Source organism: Rhyacophila brunnea, unplaced genomic scaffold, assembly GCF_057557595.1.
Source record: "Rhyacophila brunnea isolate RB1 unplaced genomic scaffold, BYU_Rbru_1.0 scaffold_8, whole genome shotgun sequence".
Taxonomy (NCBI): Eukaryota; Metazoa; Arthropoda; class Insecta; order Trichoptera; family Rhyacophilidae; genus Rhyacophila; species Rhyacophila brunnea.
The window spans coordinates 23,502,730-23,525,883 of NW_028233350.1; the positions used below are offsets into that span (position 1 = coordinate 23,502,730).

Here is a 23,154-nt window from a genome sequence, read left to right on the forward strand (position 1 = left end):
TCATCTACCTACCTATGTATATTTACTTATGTAGCTTTTAACTGTTTAAGAATAAACGCCGCGTATTTTGGGATAATTCGTTCAATGACATTGTATTTTAAGACTTTTTGGCTGAAAATAAAGACACTTAAAACCAATAATGTAAACAAAATCTGTCTGTTTTTGATGGAGTTTATCTAGTTGGTTACTATCAGCGCCGGATTTAATATATGACTAAAGAAAGGCCCCCGAATTTATTGGTGGTCTTATGCCCTAAAATAAATCGAAAAAATCCTCAAAAAAACTTTGAGTAGGTACTATTCAAAAAAAAAAATTGTGTCCCCCTGGGTCCTGGGATTAAATATTTAATTTATAAACATACACTAAACTATCGATCTAATAATATATTCTATTAGTGTATTTTTACTTATGCGGATCACAATATGCAACTTATTTACGAAACCCGCTTTATGGACAAAACAATATTTTTGCTTGATTCAGTTGAAAAGCAATTTTGCTATCCTAAAATACAAGACAGAAATCGAGCAATAATGTCATTTAATAAAAAAATCATTCAATTATTAGTCATTATATATTATTTATATAGATGTGCCCATAACCTTATCGAGACTGATGAGTAGGTATGTATATTATTGAGTGTGACAAAGGTGGGTCTTGGATGTATTGTTTACCAACCACTCCCGATTTGTAAGCCTGGCACCCATTGTTGGTTACGCAAACGCAACACAATTGAGATTGAAGTACACTTCCAAGACATGCATTGTCTTGGTTCCATGACCTGACATGCGTCACATACCCACCACCCGTACCTACAGCAATATTAAGAAATTGATCATAATTATTATTATTGAGATCATAATTTCTCAATAATGCTTGTACAGATTCTTGTTAATTCTATACGGATTCTTATTGTTTTGACCAAACAATGTCATCTACGTCATTACGATTAATAATTTCTTGGAAAATTTCATTATTGGAACAATAGATGTGAATTTTCGCAGAATGTTTGTATCGACACTTAATTATGTGACTTACCCTTAATAAAGGTCATCCAAATATAATTTAATCGTATTATCGACTTGGTTTTTAATTTTTTATTTGCTCTCATCTCAGTCGTACCTTTGTGGGTGAGGATAGTGACTTGCCTGATATGCAGTCATCTTTTGCGCGATCAAGACTTCACCCTCATGGTCCTCAGTTTCTCTCAGGGCAGAATGAAGACTAACCCCAGTAAGCTTCCTTACTTAGTCGGTCCAGCCCATCGATGCTCCTCCTCTGATTCGTCTACCTTGGAGGCTATCCAAAACTAACAGTTTCTCCAGGTTATCTGGGCCGTTCAGACATATTGTTAATCATCCAGAGACTCCAGATAAAGGGATGGCTCTCGACTGGTTGGTCCTGTGGTATGTCCAAGAAATACCAAGCATTCGCCAACACCACATTTTGAAGGCTTCAGTTGCCCTCAGGTTTCATGACTCGACATTGTAGGGTACCTACATAATGGAAAACACTAATGATTGCATAAGCGTAATTTTCGTGACAATTGAAATTATTTGATTGTACTAATTTACTAATCCTTCTGAATCATAAAGGTTTGATTTGATCATCATTGTATATTTTCAATTTCTTATAATATCCCTTCGAGAATTTTCGATTTCTTACAAAAGTGTGTGATATCCACTTGGTAGCTTTTTTGTAATTTACCAAAAAACACCGATTTCACGTGATATCTTAATAAATCAGTAATGAATTATTTTAAAAGTTTAGCTTGATTAGATATTCATTATGATGTTATTATTGAATATTTTTAATATACGAGTAAGTAGTAAAAACATTTTTTTTATAAAATATAATATACACAATGGTATTCGTAACCAGACGTAAAGACGTGATAATGAATATTTAATTACTCTTGTCGAACCTAATGTGTGTCAGTCAGGTATGTGTTCCACGAGATTTAAAATATATTGAGTGTTCCTCCAATAAAAAAGGTTGAAAAGCACGTAGTCCAGTAGCAATCATACTATTGTTTATTTTGACGCTCTTGTTAAATAAAATCTACTATTACTAATATATGATTTGAACATTATAAACATGCCCACAGATTTTCCTGACTGGCATAAAGATCTTACCGTTTGCAAGAGTGTCATATAATTTCTTACGTATAAAATCCAATCAGTTTAACAACAAAATGAATCACATTGTCGTTCTACATATTAGAAAGTTGCGAACGGCTTATCGACTTTAAACAATATTACGAAACGTCGTTCAACTCGTTTCTTACAATATGCTCTTATAAGGTAATAAATAATTATGCGGTTTAATCACCAGTTTTCCACAGAATTTCCCGACAATTAAAATACAGTTTTAAAATTATTTATGGTCTTTCTATTATGGTCAATAGTGTCTGATCGAAGTATCTTATGTTTATTACAGAATTGTATGTTAATCACAAGTATTACTATATTAATAATCATGTATTAGATGAATCGTGAGTAGATAATTATGCGTTACCTAGTACTTATAAAATATATGTCATGTGTACATAATATAATAAGTTTATATCTATTTTAATTTTACTACTTTATACTGCTATTTTTATAGTAGTATTGCTTTCAAATGGGCGAATTACCTAATCAATAAACCCCGTTCACAGTTTGAAGTTTAATAATTTACTCATTGTATTTACTTTTATGTATGCATTTAAATGTTTTGAAACACTCTGGTTATTTTAACGTAGAATACGTTAGGTATCACACGAAGATGTCGAAATTTTTCTCCACATCTACTTTACAAATTAAATATTTTTTGGTGCGGTTGCTGCGTTTGGATACCGTACTAGCAGAAGAACATTTTCCGCGCTGAATTCACACGCTCTGAAAAAAAAACACGATATAATTTTCATGAAAACTGCTCATTTCTTTTAAACAGACTAAGTCGACGATTATGACGATTTGCTGTTGCCCTGCTTGCCCATTGGGTTCGCCACCTATTGATTGGAAGGAGATATATTACAATAGCCCTGGATTCAGATATATTATATATTTTTACAGATATCGAATAGGAAAATAAGAGAGGGTCTATATTGTGGTACGCCATGGGTGGATATAGTGAAAAAATTATATCCAAAGACTCGCTTCGTCTTTCGTCTTCGTTATGTACCCTATTTACTGTAGGCAGGGTTTTCATTTTACGATATATTATAAAATGTAAACGCTAACTGATTGAATAACTTTCTATAGTTCGATTTTCTATTAACACCCTAGGTATTTTATAATATTTTGGGATGTTTTAATAGCAGTATTATTATACTTTGCCGTACGTTGCCAAACAGCTGAAATGGAGATGGGCAGGGCACATTGCTCGCCGAAAGGACGGCCGCTGGACAAATGCCGTCATCCAGTGGTACCCAAGGGGTACGAAACGGCCACAGGGTCGCCCTAAAAGCCGCTGGATTGACGAACTGGTAAAGTTCGGCGGAAATACGTGGCAGCGAACGACACAGGACCGAGAGAGTTGGAGAAAGCTTGGGGAGGCCTTCATCCAGCAGTGGATTGACCCCGGCTGATGATGAAGATTATTATACTATTCACGTTTTTGTTAAAGAAAATAGCACGTTGTGTACGTTATAAAAATTTCAAGAACATTTCACTAATAAATAATATGCAGTACTTATACGTACCTAGTTCGGTGTTCATAGATTGCGATTGATTTACAATCCCCATAAAACGAATGCATCAGTTTTATTGCTGTATATAGAGGCTAGAACTGCGACAGTTTTCATATTACGAGTATATTATTCAATACAATACGAACAGCTGTATGCAAATTTATACTCCATCTACGGGTGTTATTACTCGATATTGCAGTATTCGCATCACTTCCATAAAGGTCGCTTTTACATTCTTGCATTTTAAATGTGGTGATAAAAAGTGCTTCGTCCAGCGGTTCGCGTGTCGACTAGAAGTAGACCAGTAATGATTTTAAATTGAATACTTTTCAGTCATATATCAACCGCTTTTCATTGTGCATGATATTAAATCTTCATAATATGTTGATGTAGGGCAATACATGGCAATGATTAAATTACCGAGATTGTATTTGTCTATTACGAGGGGGTGATTAGTGATAGGTACTAGGGGCATTTAGTAGCCACGATACCAAAGTTCGTTTCGGTATATTATATGAAAAGGATAGTAACTTATCACATTTTAATTTCCTAGATAAATCGATGTTTTCTTTTAATTATATTATTTTAAAACAATAAATTATTTAAATTTCTCTTCGACATTTTTGATCATAAAATTTATTGTTATAAGATGAACGTATTTAACAGTTTTTTTTTATTTGTGCCTAAATGTTTATTTTCGGTGTTTTTAGATATGTGCCTATTGATTAATTAAAATATTTAAAAATTTAAATTATCAGTAACTTGTAGGTACCTATCATTCGTAGTCCATCGTTAGATGCCTCTAATAAAATTATTACAATAACAATGCACTTAGTCTTAATTTTTATTAGTATTTGGTGGATTTCTATTTTTCAAAATTAATAGATTCGTTTAGTCGATAATTTGTTTGTCATTACGTTATCAATTAATTACGTAGTTACATTTTCGTCAAATCCATTTTATTGATATGTAAGTAGGTTATCTTCGATATAGTATATTTTATAACATGTAAATGCCAGTTTAAATTGAAAGTATTTACGGTATATAATTATGTTATCCTAACCTCTTCAGTTGACCGATAATTATTTTAACATCAAACGACACCATTCAGGGTGGACAATAATATTCCCTAAATAAAAATAAATCGCGAGTGAGCGGTGCCTGAGTTCTACGAGGAACATAAGTCTCGCTTTCCTTTGCTTCGTTGGTCCGGATATCTCCGCTGGCCCGTACCTTTTACTTCCAGGTAAATGGATCCAAAAAGAGTTGGAAATCGCCTCTACATTTCCCTTTGTGACTGACTGAGCCGTGAGTTCCAACTTTACTCTCGCCCGTCCCGCAAGCTCTCGTGTTTACAACTCTCTTTGTTGAATAAAACCATACTTCTTTGACATTCATATGGTGCGGAACACTTCGGCCCGGCGGATGCCTTGAATAGTTTGCTTGATACAATTTATATTATTTTCTAAGACGGTGGGACACAAACGATAGGATGTCTTCTGCTTTGTAACTGTAACGAAGCTAGATGAAAGGACTTGAATATACGTAGGTACTTCGTCAGAGATTCGAATTACTATTAAAACAGACCCATATTTGCCGTAAATTCAAATGTAAAATGAAATAAAACTATGCTTTCAGTATAGAGTGAGAAAACCATTTCTATTTCGAATTGATTAAGCATACAATATCGTATATAAATACAAGAATAAATCTATAAATAAAATAATAGTATTATAAAAATATAAAACTCTTGGTGTTTGCTCAATTATTATGATAAATAGAAAAATTATAAGTAATTTTCTTTAGAATAATTTGTAGCTTTAATTCCACTCTGTAAACCGAGAATAGAAACTACAGATATTATTATTCTAATAATTTGGATTGACTAAACGAAAGAAATCTTGAAATTACATACTTTTCGTTTATCATATTTTAACTAACGACTGTAGATTTATTTGTTAATATGTTTCTACAGTAATTAAACTGAAGTTTACGTGTTAGAGGTCCATTAATTAAAATGACTTCGTAACATTTTTTTTTGTTAATTTATCATTACGAATATCGTAGAGTTAAACAGTTTATTTAATCATTTGATTGATTTTTCACACTCAGATTGTGAAAAATGGGAATCTTTTTAAGACCGCCACTCCCACTTTGTGGAAAACCTTCACTGACTGTAATTCTGTTACTTGGGTACAATTTCTTCTTTTTGTATTTTTAATATTTTCCCTTTTTTACGACAAAATACATTCATTACGTTAACAATCGCAATATTTGCAATACGGCTGTTTTGATTGTTTCGCGTCGCATTACAATTCGTCAGGAGTCAGTCATATCAATTACAACAATGTTCTTTGTTTCTTGGCTGCCCTCGCTCTCCTCCACCCCCTGCGTTCGTTCGTTTAATCAAGTCGCAACTCATGTAAAGGAAAATTGCGTCGGGAATTCGGAAAATTGCTCGGACCGCTCGCCGCGCGCCTAATTCGCGCCGGCTCGGAAAAAAACCGCAAAACCGAGCGACGCCCCGCGACGACCTTTGCGCTAATGCAAAGCGTAAATGAGTTATCCTCCGGTCTCTTTTTCTTTGTCCGACTGTCAAGCAGTGGACCCCTTCCTCGCCGCCGACGCCCGCCCTCCTCCGGATAGCACCGGAACCTTTCTGTGGAGGACAACATTTCCAAGACGGTTCATTTTCCGCATCACTTTTTACAGCAAAATAGACAACTGTCAGTGATGGTTTCTGTACTTTATAAAATGTATTAGCTATTGCTAACGTGTGCGCTGACTCTAAAAATAATTTAAATAAGAGAATTATCTATGCATCCAATGAAAACAATAGCTAAAATTGGACGTCATTCGCGTGGAAAAAATAAGTATTGTTAGTGAGTGCAGCGGACAAAAAAGATTCCTAGTGCAGCCGTTGTCTTGTTACACTACATGTCGCAAGGGGTTGCATGTGGTGTTCCACCACTTAGACAATTCATAGTAGCGTCTTACCTTTCATATTATATTTTATCACTAAACATGATATTAAAAAAAATGTTTATTTTTATGTATGTATTTACGCATAACACAATCACCACAAATAGCGCAAATTAATGTATTATTCCATCCATGGTGTGTAACGTGAAAAACTTGCTATGGAAAATACTATGACATTATTGTGTCTGTAATCGTAACTGATATTTTTGTATGAATGTATGTGATTAGTGTTGAACTTTGGAGACATAAGTTTTAAAATAACTTAACCATTATTCACGGTTGGAGTGGAGAAAATGGAGTAGAGCCGACAGTATGTACGTATGTATGTATATTATCTAGATGTGAGCAAAACGTGTCACAATAAATACGTTTGGATGTGGTGCATACCGAATACCTACTAAGTATAGATACTAGGATTGATAGACATAGGTAGGTAAATAAAACGAATATCATTTGACATTTCACTCGTGCATGATCTGTGATCTGTCGGCGACAGGTCTCAGTAATTTCTTATGGAGATTATTTTCACTCTGGCCGATTGTTAGGCATTATCGTAGGTGCACCCATATCTATAGGTACACTGAATGTCAGGCGAGGTGATAGGTCACGCCACTGGGAAGTATTTGATCGCTAGTTGGTTATTAAGTTACATGGCTCAATATCTGTACGTAACAATGAATTCTTTGTTTCGCGGACACAACCCGCATGCCGGCGGTTGTCCATCAGGTACGCCGAGTGCCCGCGCGTCCGACACAACATTCACTTTATTACCGCCAGATGGAGGCGGTAGATAATATGCGTAATTCGAGCGAGCGGCTCGCTCACCCCGTTTAATTAAAAGCTCCGCCCCCACCCCTTCCCCCGCCCACGGCGACCTCCCGCCCATGCCGCCGCTCTCCACGCGACCCGAGGGCGGAAGAGGCCGAACTCATCCGCCCGCGGAGACCGCCTCGTCTAAGGATTCCGGTCACCCATACATTCGCCTCCACCTGTAACCCATATAAATTAATCAATTAAAAGCAAATTTCTTTCTATTCGTGTTATGCATGACAGTTGTTAATCGTATAATAAATATGTGATATATTTATCATAAATATTTTATTAATATTTTTATTTACATTGCCTAGATCACAATGTGACATTTAGATAAGGCACACAGTTATAGTTGATATAAAATACAAAGTAATTAGAAAAAAATAAAATACACAGCGCACTACTGAAAATGTCAGCGTTTGTAGGGACCATAATAGTCTCTCAGCCCTCGCTATTGACGTCTAATAATCTCGGCATGAGATTACAATAATTTTGATCCTGAAAAAGTTATTGACAGACGCATTCAAATTCAAATTTTTCGAGAACTTCAGGATTGGAAAATATGCCACGTGAGATCAGGTTAAAATGCTCGGCAAACCACAGAAGTTCCATGCAAGATTTAAGAGACTGAAAAGCGATCTTGCTTTGGAGAAAGATTGTCGTTTTCAAAATATCGCAAGGAAAATACTAACAGAAACACATCGAATAAACTTGTGTGAATGTGTTCACTTTGACTCTAGATTTGAGAATATGATAACTACGCACTGTAATACCGAACCGTAGAGTCGAGAGTGTAAATACGTAATGTAGACTTAGTTAGATCTGTCCGTGAACAATAAAAACGATTTAAAATAAAAATCACCACATATGGAATCGTGTAAAATGCTGACAAACTAGTAGGTAAGTCTGGTAATGTTTGGGGGATTTTGTTACTGTTTTATCGGAGGTCTTACGGAAATCTTTATCTCAATCTGCATTTCATTTTATTGCAATGTTTGCAGGATGCATTGATGTCAAATAAATGATTATGCAAAGATATTTGTGTTTTGGGACGGATGTTTACATACATTTGTATGGTATGTACACGCAGATTTGGTATATCTAGTACATTTGGATTCGTAAATGCTGATAATAAATGCACCTTAGTAATATCGATCGTGCTTTCGGACCGTCGCATTTTAATAATCATTTGGTAAATCGTAGTCTACATTTTCTTATCAAAGACAACAGGAGTTTTGTGAAAACGCGATGAATTTGTTAAAGGCACCTTCTACTTCGCCTTTGATTGTAATCCCACGAAATGCGACCACGCTTGAATTGGCTCTGAACCGATTTAAATGTCAAATGGAATTTATTATTCTTTAAATTTTACGGTTCCATCGCGCTCTTTGAGGAGTAATGTCATTCCGGTATAAAAGTGCTTCATTGAATATTAGTATTTTATAATGCACATTCATAATAATATATGTACAAAATAGTAATATTCAATAATGGGACAATAAAAGGAAGATCAATTTCCAAAAAGATAACTTTACAAGAGCACAAAAATTAACTCATTTTATAGTCGCATTTATAGGTACATTGTTTACTGATATAATGATAGTAACTGAAATTGTCATTTAAGTATTAGCATTTAAGCATTTAAGTATTAGTAGCATTTTAATCATATATCGTAATACCTACCACCAAACATCCCATCAAAGAATTTTAGGGTGACCATTTAACACTAGAAAAATCACCAGGTGACAGTGCCACTTATCAACAGCGGAAATGCTCAATAATACTAGTAAATTAACCATGCTACTATTTATCATATCATAAGCATTAAGTAAAGCAATATAGGTAGGGATTGCAATACTGAATTAATATATCAATACCGGTATTTCGGTATTTTTTTGAATACCGTTATTAATACCGGTATTCGTCAAAACATGTTATACAAACAAAGAAGTACTTAATAATAAATATAACTATTTAAATCGATACCTCCCTACATTTATTATCTTGGCGTTTGTAAATATGTATAAATCATAATATTTTAGAACTGCTAATTATTACAAAAGTCCGGGTACAGAAAAATCTCTCTAAAATTCAACGTTTGTTGGATATTATGTACTATCAACGTTAGATCAATAGTTAGAGAATATTTGTATGTATATTTGAGGAATTGTCAATATATTTGCGTTTTGGTAGCATAAAACTTATACACTAAATTTAATATACAATATATGAATATAGTACCTAATGAAAAAAATAACATTTATAACACAATAACAAATTCATTTTTTCACAGAAAACATACGTGTCGGTGTATACTTTCTTAATAGGTACCGAAAATACCGGTATTTTGGATGTTTGAAACCGGTATTTCGGTATCGATAAATAGTTGAATAGCGGTTTTGAAATACCGGTATTGCAATCTCTAAATAAAGGGTAACAATAATCATACTATCTAAAGAACGCTTCGATTTTAATACAATACAGTGAATGCGTTAAGGTGACGCATCAGTGAAACGCCAAATAATTTTCAACTGTACGCGCGACGAAATTTTGGACTCGCTGCCATTCACTGAGAGAATGTTGACCCGGGAACACGTCACTTTGCTGCGTGATGGCGACGGGTCAATTAATTCTAAAATCGTGTAAAGATGACTAAAAACGTTACCCATTTACTTTAAAAAGAAAACATGTCAATGAATATATTATTATTGTTACTAATAGAACAATAAACAGAACATAAAATGGACGTATGTTGGATTTATATGACAATTAATATTTCGTTTGACAGGCGTCATTTTCACCCGCCACCCGCAATCCGCGCATCGCCTAGCGACGATCTTTTTAGACCGTGCCTCAACTATTACTACCGTATTAGTTGAGACACGGTCTAAAAAGATCGTCGCTAGGCGATGCGCGGTTTGCGGGTCGCGGGTGCAAATGAGGCATATCAAACCAAATATTATTTGTCTTATAAATCCAACATGTGTCCATTTAATGTTCTGTTTATTGTTTTATCAGTGACAATAATAATATATTCATTGACATGTTTTCTTTTTAAAGTAAATGGGTAACGTTTTAAGTCATCTTTACACGATTTAGAAATTATTACGGCCGTCGCCATCACGAAGCAAAATGACGTCCTTCCAGCTCTACATGCTCTCTCAGAATGGGAGCGAGTGCAAAATTTCGTCGCGCCTATGGTAGAAAATTATTTGGCGTTTCACTGATGAATCACCTTAAGGGGACGCTCTACAGAAATGCCCTTGAGCATTGAAAATATGATATTTTTATATGTGGTCCGATATAGCTGGTCTACTAGTAATATTAAAAAGTCGCCGCCGATACGTGGGTCAAAAGTAATGGTCAATAAATTAAATTTAAAACAAACAAACTCACTTCAGCTTAGTGAGTATGGGGTGACCAAAAAATAATTTCTTTTAATATACTTAAATGTTACTAAATTCAATATGTTAATCAGCTTTTTGGTGGGAAGTATTACAACCAATATGGTGGATATTGTGACGTTTTTAAACTTAGAGTTTAGTTTAGTAGTTTAGAAACTTAGAAATAGATTAATAACTTTTTAACCTGAAATTGTACGAGAACTAAACATACAAAGGATTTTGAAACACATTATCTACCTACATTTTTATTTCATGTGCTATCCAAAAAACATAATTAATGAATAGTTTTTATTTTTAATGTGTAAGACCTACATAATTATTTAAAAAAAATAGCTAAGTATTGTTTAATTCTAATGCATATTTAAAAAAAACGTACAATATATCTAGTGATGTACCCGAGTTTAGAGACACTTTTACAAACTAGTAACGCAATTACTTTTATAATATAATATGTACTAGTAAAACAATAGGTAGGTACCATTATTGTATTTTGTTGGTTGAGTAAAGCCAATGCACGAAATAATTTATAACGCCTAAAAATAAATATTATCGTATAGGCACCATATACTGTTATTATTTTTCACATTGTTTTACATTACGCCGGCTGGCAAGAGCGTTCACGGCACCTAATAAATCATTGCAAAGAATTGCTCTAGCGACAATTATTATTATTAAGTTTTTAAAATAAAATCTTCGATGACCAGGGATTTTGTTGTAAATTTCATTTAAAATGACGTGCTACTCGCTCTGTGGACTCTCTTCGAATGAAATATGAATCACACTGGGCCCTGTTATACCCACTCTTAAGAAGCATGTGTTCGAAATGCACATACGTGACTAGGCGGCAGTGGTGATGAGAGGTATGCAATGTGGGTATTTTATTTATGCGCTCGCGCAACAAAGACGCAAACTATTTCAGATGAAAATTTACCTGCTTCAGATAGAAACAGCTTATATGCGTTACAGACAGATAAATCAAGACAAATATATACTTAATATAATATTTACTATATTTTGCAATTTTTCTATTATGTTACCTAATATTAGTATGGGCTAATTCCGCTAATTGAATGAAAATATCTAAATATTGTGTTTTAGTTTAAATTTGTTAAACTATAGGTAAATGGAGGGTTTATTCTGTGATAAATAACAGTTAAATCATGCTAGATCAATATTAGGTACGTACTTACATTTTTAAGAAATTTAACTTTATTGTTATATCCAATTCAAATTTTCCATTCTTTTAAAAAAAATACAATTAGTGATCTCTACAAATTATAAATTTAAGACGTTCACAACATGACATTTAAGAAAACAAAGAAATAGTATTAAAACAATATAAAGAGGCATGGTGGGTCCTAAAGAAAATAAAACATAATAATATTATGTAATACCTACCAGTTTGGTTAGAATAATCATAGTAGATACTTTTGTTTTGAGGATCAATTCCTGTCGCTTATAAAATAAATACAATATCACTATTGCTAGTCGAAAAGATTTGTCTGTAAGCCACGTACCCATACGCGATAATTTATTGATTTTAAAATTTGAATATTTGACTGATATTCTCTGTTGGATATGTACGTAATGAATATGTATCGACGGATATTTCTGTAATGTATAATCAATTTTATGATTGTCATCAATCCAGTGACTGACACAACGCTACAGATCGGCTCAACCATCCATCATATTGATTCTGGCAATAAAAAACCTAATGACGGTTTAATTCGACCCACGTGTTCGGGCAAAGCCCATTGTCAATAAAAAAAATCTCCCGCAAAATCCCACCGTGTTCATCTGCGTTTGTTTCGTCAAAGGGGTGAAATAGAATAGAGGCGCGTGGGGAATCAGGGGGTAGCGCCCGCTCGCCCCGCTCGTACGTGTTGTGCTCGTAAATCGGGCGCCCTATGGCGTGCGATATTGAAACAAGATTTGCATATCCATTTATCACGCGGTACGTTCGTCTGGCTTATCGTAAAGGCCGGAGAATGGGATGAGGGGTGCAGGGTGGGAGGCTCGACGCCACCTACCCCCTCGTCAAGTCGGCTGCACCCGTTTAGACCCTGCACAACTAACGGATCGTTCAGATTTGCACAATGTATGGCGAGAATAATAATTGCAAGTAGTCTTAAATGATAAAATCTTATCTCTGGGAATAACCAACCCTTTTAAAGCATTGTTGTGAATATATATTTTAAATAATTAGATGTTATTATAAGACTAAATAAATATACTTATATAAAAAGTCCAAAGTCGTCTAACTTAGTTTCTAGTGATCCTGCAGCCATCTATGAATCAAGTTGGTATTATTATAGGTGGAGTTTGAAAACACCTTAAGTAGCGTCAACAAGGGGGGAGCTGACAGGGCTCTAGCCCATAGAGCCGGCCTCAGGTGGGCACGGCGTGGTGGGTAGATCAGATATGTGAGATAAACACACATCACGAATTTGTTATAATAATAAAAAAGTCGCCTGCGGCGCTATTACGCATGAGATTATGCGGTGCAATTTTTGACTGTTTTGTGTTAATACTCAACATTTCCATAATTAAAGTAGTCAAAATTACAAAAAAAATCGCTTAAAAATGCACTGAATAAAAAAAGCTTCTGTTGAGCGTCACACATGCCATTAAACATAGCGATAGGTAGGGGGGCTTGCCAAAGAACCTGGCCGGAGGGCCCGCTTTAGGATGTGGGGGGCATGGTAGTGTATTCATTAGGTAATATCGGGGAATTTAGTATTTGCGTCGGCTTCGTTCGGATAACGAATGACGTATTGTGTTCAAATCCCAGTATTCCAATATTTTTTCTAGAATTTTTCTAAAATCTGGTTATGTTTAGGTTTTTCTATTTTATGTAAACTTTAGAAGTTAGACGGTTGTCAACACCAACTCCTTGCGTAGCTACTTTAGTATTTCTCCAATATTACAAGGTGTACTTTAGTTTAGGTCTGAAGACACGTTGTTTCAAATAAATCCAATTTCAACTTTGTTGTTTGTGAAACAGACTAATCACGAGATTAACCAAGGAAATTTTGAAGTGGTTAGCAAGAACTTCAACTAGCAACTGATGGATAAAAGCGAATACTGTTGTGATCCAGCATTATTAAAAAAAATGAGTTTTTACCCCATAATTTATATACCTTCATTATGATTTTGTCTAGTAAGTATTTGATCAATGTCTACTACTACAAACTACAGCTATGTTATAACGAAATAGTTAGATACGTAGATACACTGAACACTGGTGATTTTAAAGTTGTCTTTTGTTATTCCAGGTGTGACACTGTTTAAATATCAATCATTATTTGTAGGATTATAATGTATATTCTAAAACAAACAGATAGATAAAAAATGCAACATGTTTTGTACTACAAAATGATATTGTGATCATTTCGCCTAAAGCTCGCTTGGAGTGTTTGAAAGCTCACAATATAATACGAAGAGCGAATGAGTTTTTCTCTCGTCACTGCTTCAACTACTGCACTCTTTTGTGTATTTTCGTAGCGTTTTCCGGATACACTATGAAAAATCGCAATTTTTTATCGAGTAACATGCGACTATGTCATATTTTAATTGGTACAATTAATTTTAATTCATATAATTCACTTAATCTATACGTCAGTAAATGTACAATGACGATTTTCAAAATGATAACCTAAATAATATTAAACTATACAATACCTACTGTTTAATTATTCGATATATATTTCGGTTGTAACACCATTATAACGACTAATCTCAATTAATATAACGATTTAGTTATACAGTTTCATATTTAGTATTCTCATTAATAATGTTTCGCTATTTTGTCTTTACACAATAGTTGATAAGCTGGATAGAACAGGGGCATTAGTAAAACTTGGGGTGATCTACTATGGCAGTGTTGTTCGAATTTTCGATTTGTTCTTTACCATGTCTTTAAATATTATTATAGATACCACTAAAGGCGAATTTCTAAACATAAAACTATTTTTTTTGACGCTAATGATCGCATTCTATAAATTCCTCACTAAATTATCATTGAAAAAGAGCTTTTCCATTTATTATTAAATTAAATTATTAATCGAATAAATGTTGTTGAATAGTTGTTGCTAGATACCGTCTTAAAGAAGTCTTCATTGCAATCGAAATATCATGACAAGTATTTTATTAATTAAAATAAAACACAATAATATTTATTCCATATATTTTAATAATTATCAAGACTGGTTTTATTTCGCTTCAATGGGCCATTGTTAACTGATATTAAATGTATTTTACGGATATTTGTATTAAGAGATATTAAAGAAATAATGATTTATCGAAGATATGGAAAATAATTATTAAATAAATTATTAATTAATTCAATGTCTTTCCACCAAGAATTGACAGGTGAATGAAAGAAAACAAAGTATTATATTGTTATTATTACTGATAAAGTGATAAGTCTCTTCGAATACTATATAACCAAATTTATTACACTGGAATTGAGGCTGTTTTAATAAAACAATGGAAAACTATATGTTGACATATAATATGTGAAAAATTTGTTGATTTTTTTAAGTGGACGATGTTGTTACCATTACAAAATAAATGTCGTCATGCTCTGGTTAGATCCAGTAGGTGTACCTATGCTATTTTTAATAATCTGATTTTGCCCCAGTTAATATTATTAGAAGGAAATGATTTGCAGATTAGGATTTCCCCTAATGCTTTGTTATGTTTTGAAATAAATTTATTGTAGTGGTGCACTTGTTATAGGCTCTCACTTCACAGTGCGATCATTCATTAATTCGACCCCTATTTGTTGAACATCAATCGAGATTTTATTTAATTTATATGTGTAGTTGGTACCTACCTATGTAACATCTGGCTATTTTTGGCACCTTGCACCTTTGTTACTATGCTATCAATTACTTTTAATCGATATTTGTTTTAAATAAAAAAACTTACTATTTTTAGTAGTAAATATTATTATTTTATTGAATAGCCATGTATTATTTTTTCTGTATGTGTGTAAGAAATCTACGAAGATTAAGTCGATTTAAACATATCCTGTGATTTCAACATCAACTCTTTCCTAAATGCAGATATCCACGATCATATTCAACGTTCAATAGAGAAGTAAGCTGCTGTTGACTTCTAAGTCTGTATGCGATGACTTTGAAAGTGTGATGGAGTTTTAATAAATGCTACTGAGAGAGATTATAAGCTAGAGACCTCACGTCTTGTTCAATGGTTCGCGGGTTCGAATCAAATAACTTGTTAAAATTCACGTGTTTCAATTCACGAAATTGTGTGCATTCAACGCATAGTAGGAAAAGTTCGTTTATCTATCTCAACACTGCGGAGGTGGAGGCAGTGTTGCCATATTTTTCTATGCTGATTATAGTACAAAGGCGTAAAAATTATAGTATTTCTAAAAAATATATAGTACAGGAACATTTTTCGTCTTGAATCCCTTAAAATTATAGTATTTTGGTATATTTGGCGTAAAATTATAGTATTTTACATTTTTCGCGAAATCAAAATTGTAGTATTGTACTATAATTATAGTACGGTTGGCATCACTGGGTGGAGGCCTCTGTAATTCGTGTTGGAAATTTTATTATACATGTTATACAAAAAATATGGTTGATGACGTAGGTAACTTATTAGTGGTTGTACCTACCTACATACTTTTAAAAGTATAAAAAGTGATATTATATGTAATTCTGCAGATTAGTAGACAAGACTGTCGATCAATCGAGATAATTATCGAATGATACATCAATCTGAAGAATTTAATATATCCATCTAGTTTATATTATCTTTTTTGTAAAATAGAATTCTACTAACTAAATTAAGATAATTCACTTTAAACTGTCATTATTTGAAAACATATTAATTTAAAAATGTTATTTTCGATCTACTGGATTTTAGCGAGGTAAAATTAATTAATTCAATTCGATTTGGAAGAAACGTGTTTTAAAAATTCAGGCCTTTTATGTCCCTGTATAACTGACGCTGTATATTTTAGGCCACGTTTTCAGTATCGTAGAAATTACACTCATTTATGGGGTGCTAAATCTCGAAGCTTTCGCCAATTTCGGCGCAACAAAGATGAAAAGTCCCATAATTTGGTGCCGGCCCATAATAGTGCAGGCGGAAGAGTCCCTCTGCGAAATGGGACATCGCAAACTGCCGACACTTACCCCGCGCACCTTAGACTATAGATACATCTAGACGCCACCCGTTGCATTGCTAAATGAAGCCGCTTGCCTTGCGTTTGGTTTGTGAGCGAGCAAACGCATTCGTCTACAAATGTTCGAGACCATAGACCATTTCGCTAGTGCTCGCCCAAAGTGCTCGCACTAGACGCTCAGAATTAAAATATAATTTTCTATTTTTTTACGTTATATAGTATTTTTAAGCGGTCAAAATGCAACCATTAGATAAAGATATCTATAATTTAAGTTATTTCAAAAAAACACTAGGTCACTGATATTAAAATATATAATAAAATACAAATAAATTATCACGAACATGTATCAACTTACCTATGAAACGTTATACCATCTTCTTGCTTATCAGTACGGCTACCTCATTTTAAGACAACACACAGAACCATCTTTTCTACTTAATTAACTAAAAATATTTACCACTGACTTTATGTTTAACACAAAAATATCAATTTTAGCAACACGAGCTCGCAAGTTATCGACGCTGTGTGAAGCGTTTTGCCCCGATTTGATGGCGATATTTTTGGAAACTAGCTTACACAAATGTAGACCTTTTATCTTACTCTAGCGCGTGTCAAAGAGATCGTAAGGGTGCCGAATACTTTCTCACTCGCACTCATGCATCGTTTTTGTTCAGGCCTTGCCGCGCACGCTCGTAAAGCTCAGCGGGCGCGTAAAACAAATCGCGCGAGACCTCCATCCAGCCCTGCCTGGCACACTTTTTGCTTTCTAAAGACGGGAAGGTTTTAAAGCACTTTTTACTTTTGAAATATGTGAGGGCGTTCATCATTTATACAGCGGATTTTACTGTCAATGAAGTTCTTTTGCAGAAATTTAGTTTGAACAGTATCATCTTTATGGCGCTTTATCATCGTGTTATAAACCTACTGCGGTTTAAGGGCTTCCACTCTTTTATACTGCATGGTAATTCTTTTCAGCAATTTTCAGCAACATTTGGATACATATTATTTGCTTGTCAAATTCAACGCATATTCGTAAATTTAATATAAAACTCTCATCAATTAGAATTTATATTCAATTTTCACTAAGTAGGTACCTACCTACCCTCAGTCAATATTATGAAAACATGACAAAATCTACAATATGAATAGCGTCAACGCTTATTAAAAACATATACTTTTTTACTTATCTACATATTTCAAATCTATCTTTAATCGTACGATTTTAATTTTAAGGAATGGTTTACTAACCCTAATATACGATGAATAGTATACGGTCACATCTTTCCGATAAGAAAGCTCACGGCAAACTATGCTACGGTGAAATGTAATACGTACAATTTACATGTAACCTACAATTATACCGAAAAAATTTACACCAGTCGCTCGATACGAAGCACTGTCACTTTTGCAATATCCAACATGATATCCAACTATCGTTCACAAATAAGCTGAATGTAGAATAAATCAGTCATTTCAATTGGCAATATTTTTCAGATATCTTCTAAATTTAATAACGTTTTTTACGGACCATATGAAATAATAATGTATCTGAACCCAAGAAGTAATCGAAAATATAAACCTTCTCTTTAAATAAACTAAACTATTTCAATTAGAATGCATGTGGTTTAAATTGAAGTAGGTACATATATTTATCATGTTATGCCGAAACAAGTTACGTCCCTACCAATATTTCCCGTTGAACAAATGGCGGACAAAACAATAAGAAAATTTCGTTTTTTGCCTCGCCTGAAAAAATACATAGGTACCTTTCAGTTCCAGATGTTACTATAATGGGCAATGGATGAAAAGACTTATTTCCGTAGTTTCTTCTATGTAGTTTTCCTCCCCGTGAATCGAGCGGTATTAATAAATTATTACCTGTTTCGAATAAATACTATATCTAATGAAAAGGTTAAGTTTATTCATCAGTTAACAACTCTTGACGCCCATGGATGGCCGAGCAGTAACGTGTTGGCGTATAATGTCGCGGGTCTGACATATTTCCACGTTGTTTATCAATGTGTGTTCGGATCAACTGTACGGACCTGTTGGTGTTGCTGGACATTAGTTTTAGTTCTTTATTCTCGTTATTTTCAGTAAATTTTCACTGGAGTCGTTCATTGTTCCGTCTGCGATTCATATTATGACAAACGGTTCGACAATATCACGCCAACGCAACGTAGGAAGGAGGCAACAACACGGACGTGGGCCAAATTATACTCCAAAATATGACGTAGCTCTAGCTTGACTATCCGCCATTCAATTCAATAGAAGCTCCTGCAATACTGAGTCGTTTATCATAGACACTGTCAAATATCAACATAATAATATAATACATAATAGTATGACGAACTTGAGAGGGACCGTGTTCTATAATAAAACAATTTATTATAAAAACGATTTAGTTATTACGTTTCTTCGTTTTATTATAAAATAGTACCTATTGTATACTTACTGACACCTTGGGTCTGGATTTGGTTTTAAATGTATTGCAGAAAGTGTTTTTCTCATAAGGGATTGGAGAATAAAATTTATTATAGTTAATAAATAATTACTTACTTCTGTAAGGTTGGTGTCCCGGAAATCAATCGAATTTATGTTAAGTCTCACCACATTTAATTACGGAAGGTTGCATATCCCTCATAGTTTAGAAAACAATGACGAGAAAGTGGCGAAGAGGAGAGTCATCTCCAAAGGGTCTGGCCAGGTGCTGATACACAGCCAGCCATCTAAGTTGGACGACGTTTATTGATTATTTTCAAACTTCTTGTGATCAAAACCTTGCGAAATTGGAAATTCATAATGATTGGCCGACCATATTTAAATGAAATTATCATGGCCCTCTTAGGAGGGCAGCCAAGATCCACATAGGGTTGCAGTTAATGGAAAAGGTATTGTTTTTTTAATTTGTTTGCTCATGATTTTCCTTTTTATATTTTGCCTTTTCATTTAACACTTCGTTATATTAATTGGAGAAAGTGTACAACGATGTTTGGGATAGTCAAGAATCAAGATCCTTTACGCCCCTAAAAAGGCTAGAAATCACTATTATATTACCTAGTCAATTAATAATTGTCGAGTCCATACCAACGTATCTCTATTTTAAAACGTTTTTCTTAGCTCGTATTCTTATTTGTCCGGTGGTTCTTTGTCCGGTACAAATCTTGCAATCGACTTTTTACAAATTTCCCGACTAGCTAGACATTTGAAACTTTTAGAGTATATTAGAACACGATGCCAATGCATTTTTAATACTTTTAGCCATCTTTAAGTAGAATTGAATTCATTTTCAATTAATTCTGTTTTGTATGAAAAGTTTTTTCGACACCACCATTGGTTGCTAGGGGTCTGGGGTCCTAGCAACGAAATTATTAATATATTCGTGCGTTACTATGGAAATCAATATAGCAAGTCAAGTACAATTTTTTTGATCGTTTAAGCTAGCCAAGTCAAGTTTATATGATTCAGCAGAAAATTTTAAAAAGTTGTATATAAAATGTTCTTTTTATCTTGTAATTATTTATTAGTTAATACTATTTGAATGTTGTGTAGTATATTGATAGCGCGAAGAAAAACATGACTGTCCGTTGGGCCAACGTTTATTCGCTTTGTTTCGACTCCATAATTGCTAATATTGTTGGCGACTTGTTTGAAACCACTAATTATTATACTTGCAGTAATACCTACTTGTATCGGAGAAAAGTTTGCAAATTATTACTGAAATATTCATATATGTAGAATATAAAAATACAATTAAATTGTTTGACATTCTCTTGGCTTTATAATATTATCTTATTTTTCAAGGTGAAAAGTAATTTGATAATGGTAGGTTGAATAGTAGTATAATATATTTTTATTTCTCTTCCTATTTCTTTCTAAATCACTACATAATAATATAGTGATATAATGGGCATTGTGTAATTTAATTACACTTTGATGTCATTTAATTTTTAATTACATATTTATTATTTACTAATTCTTTGAGATAGTCGCCAATATATTTGTTCACTTTTAATACCAATATGACATGAGATACCTAAAGTCAAGCTAATCAAAATAAACTGAACAATTTTCTCAAATTAGTGAGCCGATAGAGTGAACTTGAGAAGTGGAAAGTAAGTTATTATTCCAGCGTCCCAAAAGTGCGTCATCAAGGTTATTCCATGATGAAGATACAGCGATTTTTGGTAGGGTAGTTAGTTAGTGAAAAATAATGTGTGACGAAACCAACAAAAATCTTATTTACAATTTATTGCTTTCGTTGAAAGTTACAAATTATCACGTACGACCTTTTGACTAAACCAGTGTTGATATATAATTATTCTAAGAATATATTTTTAATCATTTTTGAAAAATAATGAATGAAAAAGTGAAACTATGTCAAAGAATATTAATGTTGAATTAATAATAGTTTTTGCATTGTTGATATGAATATCTAAGTAAGTAGCTACACAGTGTTATTATTTTGTATACATTACCATTCAATTTAGCATGGGTCGGCATAATTAATAGAATGGCCATGAATCATACTTGGCAGGTCGATCGGTATTAATGATGCATGCCGAAAAACATAACTAGATCAATATTTTTTTTACTTATTAATTAACTATCTTTATTATAAATACGAGTATCCCTGTAGCTAGAGCACTGAATAAATTATTTACACATAGTTTTACTTTTTTATAATACTTAATTAGGTAAAGTGGATGTAGACTGGACATAAAATTCTATTCACGGGTTTTTTTTATTTATTAAGCTACGAAGTCTCAACTGAGGCTTATTTAGCTGTACATTTTATATAGTACTGTTATTACATTCAGTTTACACAAGATTGATGATTATATTATAAGTATTTAAAAAAAAAACTTATTTGAGCTGTCACCGTGTTTTCTTTATTCTTCTATCTTCACCGAGTCTGATAAATCGAAGAAGAGAAGACAAAAAAGAATGCTTTGTGATAGGCAAAAAAAAACTATAATGTAGCATTCGATATATTTTTAATAATTCTATGTGTCCATATATTGCAGTAGATTGTCAATGAAAATAGAAAAAAAAGTTAATTGAAAACGCGACGACACAAAATTAGGTAGGTAGAGTATCTATACGTTTTATAACTTTGCACTTTTTTGCACCTTTTACTACATTGATACGCCTCTTTCCCTGATTACCTCGCATAAAATTAGATCAGATGATATTTACTTGTATTAAGGGGGGACATGCTCGTCGAAGGTCAAAATTGAGTTTTTATTGTATTTTCAAACCATGATCCTGGACACTCCTTAAACGTTGTAGATAATCTATTTATATAATATTGAAGCCTTATTATCCTTTATAGTTATTTTAAACATTTTATGACTGCATAAAGTATTTTTGTTACATAAAATAGTATTCTTTTAAACCTCTCGCTCTAATGTTTTGGAATATAGTCATATTTCGGTACATAACTGTACAGTGGTGTTAAGATTTTTTACATTTATTAATTTTTAGACGCATTTATAAAACCATTGGTATAATTTATTATGAGATAATTTTTGTAAAATATTCACGATAAATAATTATATTGATAATCTCTGTGATCCCAAATTTGACAAGAATTAGGCATTTTATTATTCAAAAAATCGGCAAGATTAACACATTTGAAGATGATTCTAAAGATACTTATTATAAGCTATATCTTCGACCATTCAAGTGTGATAAACATTTTATGAATAATGATTGCTTTATAATAATTATTGACCTAAGAATAAGGTAGTGTTTTTTTGAAATACGCCATTTCTTTTGGCATTCCCCAGTGGTTAAGCTACAACATACGGCCGTAGCCATAAATTGACAAACTATAATTAAAGTAGGGAGTAAAATTATGTTAACGCGCGTATTTGATCATGTACCTAACCGAATTTTTTTTTATTTTTTTTTAAACGGTACATGTTCAAACACGCGCGTCAATATCATTTTACTCCCTACTTCAATTATAGTTTGTCAATTTATGGCTACGGCCGTATGTTGTAGCATAAACACTGGGGAATGCCAAAAGAAATGGCGTATTTCAAAAAAACACTACCTTATTCTTAGGTCAATAATTATTATAAAGCAATCATTATTCATAAGGTGTTTATCAC

The 23,154-nt window shown here is 33.3% G+C and overlaps 1 protein-coding gene across 5 annotated transcripts in view; it reads left to right on the forward strand.

The window, feature by feature from the left end:
- sd (TEA domain transcription factor 1 homolog scalloped) overlaps positions 1-23,154 on the forward strand; it is a 212,733-nt gene that overhangs the window by 159,744 nt on the left and 29,835 nt on the right. The window lies entirely within an intron of this gene.